We start from the raw sequence: 4,659 nt of genomic DNA on the forward strand, positions 1-4,659 counted from the left end.
AAGCCATCATATGTCACGAGGAAGCCCTGCGTCTTCACGGCGTGTGTAAAATGCTTCGAAAGATGGACATCCTGCAGGAAGTTCTGTCGCACGCTCGCTGGAGAAATACTCTGATATTGATCGGGAAGATGATTTCTGCGAGGTCGCAGAGGCTCCGGAAATCCAGTGTGAGTGTTATAATCGAGTTTAATAACTAACTTGCTTTGCTGTTGTTGACATACTACTATATTACTCAGAGCCAAGTGGATTTTGAACACTGTTGCCAACTCTCGCGAGACAAATAAGCAACCGCAGCTTCAAAAACAAGCCCAATATTTTTTTGATAATTTATTATCATCAATATTATTTATTATCAATTATTTATTACCAATAAATGAGCCCGCAACATATTAAACTGAAACTACCCTTTTATCTGAAAAGCAAAAACACAAGTTATTTTACAAAAATCAGCAAACTGCAACAAAGCAGGAACAAAACTGATCTCCAATCACCTGTGAGCAGAATAGGATTGGACAGATGGAAAAGGTGAAAAACACAGCTTCAAAGGGGAGCTGTAACGTAGCCACATATTTATACCCTACTAAAATATTGGCTATTCCAACCAAATCTACTCTTATGCTGCGTTCAGGTCCTCCTGGGACGTTCGTACTTACAAGCTGACAAGTCGTAATTACGACGTCAGGTGCGTTCAAGTCAGTTTAGCCGGCACAAGATGGCGGTGTACCTACTTTTAATCAATTACAAGAGAATACAACAGGGTCTGTTAACTCTGCTTATAGAAAATGAAGAGCAAAGAATTCGCATCAGGTGTGTTTTGCGTTTTTAATATTTTTTTTTTAGACCAGGATCCCAGTATAACTGATTTTCAGCATCAACAAATGCTAAAATGCAGAGATTTTAAAAAGCTGTTAGCTAAATGCAACATGACAAATCAAAAGATTTTTCACCTATAGGTGCAAAAATGATAGCATTTTTTAAACTTGGATTTCATTAACTAGCTGCGTAACAAGAACATGACCAATTTAAGTTTATAGGACAACTAAACTATCAATTTAAACTAAAATTTACCGTCAACTACAGACGTTGCATCCATGAATTCCGCCATGTTTCTCATTGACACGCCCCCAACTCGGAAACTCGGGGCTTAAAGAAAATTGAGTTTCCCACTCGTAATAACGACTTTGTGGTGGCGTTCATGTGCGTTCAACCTGTAAATACGATCTATCCGACATATCTTGAACACACCATTTAGTATAGGCCTACTTGTTTTTTGTTTACAGCCCGTGATAATTAATACATTACAAAAACATTGGAAAAATTTTAAATTAGGCTACCTTATAAAGGAAAAAATCATCCCTCTCCTCTAAGTCTACTATATCATCGCTTGAATTACAGCGTCACGCGCCTTTTTGAACGGGATTTTTCTTCAATTTGAAGAAAAGGTTTACAGCCCGTGATAATTAATACATTACAAAAACATTGTAAAAATTTTAAATTAGGCTACCTTATAAAGGAAAAAATCATCCCTCTCCTCTAAGTCTACTATATCATCGCTTGAATTACAGCGTCACGCGCCTTTTTGAACGGGATTTTTCTTCAATTTGAAGAAAAATCCCGTTCAAAAAGAAGGCGTGTGCGGAGGGAGCGGAATTTTTGACAAATTACGCTACAGCACTTATATTTTTGCACTGATTGGCTATTAACTGTGAGTAGACTGAGTGTCAATCAATGCATTGGAGAATACAGTGAACATAAATGTCGCGTGTAATACGCAGACTTGGCAACTCTGATTTTGAACGCAGCTTCCAAAAGACAAAAAAATTACTTAATAATATTTTGTATATTTGATACAATCACACCGGTGTGATTAGAACGTTCAGTGCATCATATCATCAGCTGCTAAATTCAAATCTGCATTCACTGTCTGGCACTCAGCCAGATACAGACACGTTTTACAGCGCTGCGCATTATAACCAATCACACACGATGCTGTTGAGCTTATGAGTGCAATGACCAATCAGAGGTGTCCAGATGAGTCATCGCTAAAATGCCGGTGTTTTCTTCACTCGCTCGCTGACTGAATACCTCTGTCTGGCGAATTCTCTCATCAGAAACAACAAAGTGCAAATGTATGTACGAATCTGTAAGATATTCATTCCACAGTGTAAACCGCTTCAGTGATTTTAATGGGAGTTTTTGAGAGTGCTTGAACTAGACTGTCAGTGAAAATGTTCTTTGCTCTCTTTCTGTACAATGAAAGTATTACGATTAGTAGCCTAACTTGCAATATTTGTATTCACATTAACTTTCGATGTTAAATTCACATTAAATATAAAGTCAGTCGTATTAAAACTATGTTATGGCATGACACCCATATCGGTTATTTATATAAACAGAGAGGTTTCTATGCTTAGTTAATAGACTACATTATTAGGCTACTTTGACCATCGCCCACTATAGATCAACATAATCTATAAAGCTGAGAATCGAGATATTTCATGATATAGTTAATGCGTTTGGGAATGTTTCGAATAAAAAGGAAAAATTAAATAAGACATAAGAACATAAGTGCTATTGTGGCTGCTGTGTGTCACATGACGACCCAAATTCGTGCCCCCTCAAAAATAATGAGTGCACAACGCCCCTGATATTACTTATCATCGTTATCTAAAACTAAAAACCACAAAAAAATGTGTTGAAATCAAATTAATGTTAAGTGGAATTAAATTACATTTTTAAAAAAACGTATTTTATAAAACTAAAGTAAATATTATATAGTATATATATATATATATATATAAAACCTACTAAACCACAAAAATTACTAAAAACCTAAACAAATATTATAAGTAAAATTGAAAATATAAAAATAAAAACCAATTCAAACTTTTAATAAAAACTATACTAGCATCTCAGTGATACTAAATAACATTGCTCTATATCTCCAATAATATGTCTTAGTAAGATAGCTTTATGGGGTTAAAGGGAAATGTTTACTTTCATGATTCATGTTTGTGGTCTAATTGTGAAAGATTTAAAAAATGTTGGACTATTTACGCTACATTTTTATTTATTAATTGTTAATTGTGCTACCTCATTTGTTTATTTGAATGCTGCATTAGATTTTTCAATATATATGCAGATATGCAAATTAGGCAACAGTGAAAACACCCACACAGAATTAATGCTAATCACAATTTGCATGTGAGGACTGCATCCTTTTTAAAGAAATATGCTCATACAATGGTTAAAACACGGAGAAGATTCAAGTGCATGTAAAACAGTGACTTTATAGCCAAACACCCTACCAATGTGAATCGAAACTAAAACTGAGCTGACATATCGAACACTAAAGTGGTGTAAATTAGTTTTTTTTAAATAGCCTTGAAGCTAGATTAAATTCATATGATTTAAAGCAGTAAATAATGATTCCATAGGTTGAAAGGAGGACAAACCTCTCGCCTACCGGTGAGAAAGAGTGTCAGTCGGGCAGCCAGAGGAAAGCGGGCCTGGAATACGAGCGCGGATCCTCGTCTCTGTGGAACTGGAGCTGGAGGAGCGGCGGCGTCACCAAGAGACTCGGAAGCACATTCAGTCTTTCCTTCGGTAACTTCAGAGAGAGCGAATCCATGTTCTGAAAGCACACGAGGAAAAGAAAGGAAAGAGAAGAAAAGCACTATTTTACTCGGTAGAGCACAATTATCAGAGCAGAGCTGAACGAAAGTTAGCTGGTTTAGATGAACATTCTTGCTCAATTCTACATGCATTTCATCATGTAAAGTCAGTCAGAAGACCTGCCATGACAGAAGATTTTATTAGACATCTAGCACTATGCTGTGATTGTCCAATGCTTTCAGAAGATAGTGTCTTGCAGACAGCAGCTCCAGAAGGCATTAAAGGAACAGTTCACCCAAAAATGAAAATTTGTTGAAAATGTGCTCACCCTCAGGCCATCCAAGATTAGGATGAGTTTGTTTCTTCATCAGATTTGGAGAAATGTAGCATTGCATCACTTGCTCAGCAATGGATGCTCTGCAGTGAATGGGTGCCGTCAGAATGAGAGCCAAACAGCTGATAAAAACATCACAATAATCCACAGCACTCCAGTCCATCAGTTAACATCTGGAGAAGACAAAAGCTGAAACTAATCCAGCATTAAGACGTTTTTAACTAAAATACGAGTCTATAATCCATAATAAGGCTTCCTCCAGTGAAAAAGTGTTCTGGTCTGAATCAGGAGAGAAATCTGCACAGATCAAGCACCGTTTAAACCGCTCTAAACACATATGTGACCCTGGAGCACAAAACAGTCATAAGGGTCCATTTTTTGAAATTGAGATTTATACATCATCTGAAATCTGAATAAATAAGCTTTCATTGATGTATGGTTTGATTGGACAGGACAATATTTGGCCGAGATACAACTATTTGAAAATCTGGAATCTGAGGGTGCAAAAAAATCTAAATATTGAGAAACTCATCTTTAAAGTTGTCCAAATGAAGTTCTTAGCAATGCATATTACTAATCAAAAATTAAGTTTTGATATATTTACGGTAAGAAATGTACAAAATATCTTCATGGAACATGATCTTTACTTAATATCCTAATGATTTTTGGCATAAAAGAAAAATCTATAATTTTGACCCATACAATGTATT

This window comes from Sinocyclocheilus grahami, unplaced genomic scaffold (assembly GCF_001515645.1).
Source record: "Sinocyclocheilus grahami isolate Dianchi unplaced genomic scaffold, SAMN03320097.WGS_v1.1 scaffold674.1, whole genome shotgun sequence".
Taxonomy (NCBI): domain Eukaryota; kingdom Metazoa; phylum Chordata; class Actinopteri; order Cypriniformes; family Cyprinidae; genus Sinocyclocheilus; species Sinocyclocheilus grahami.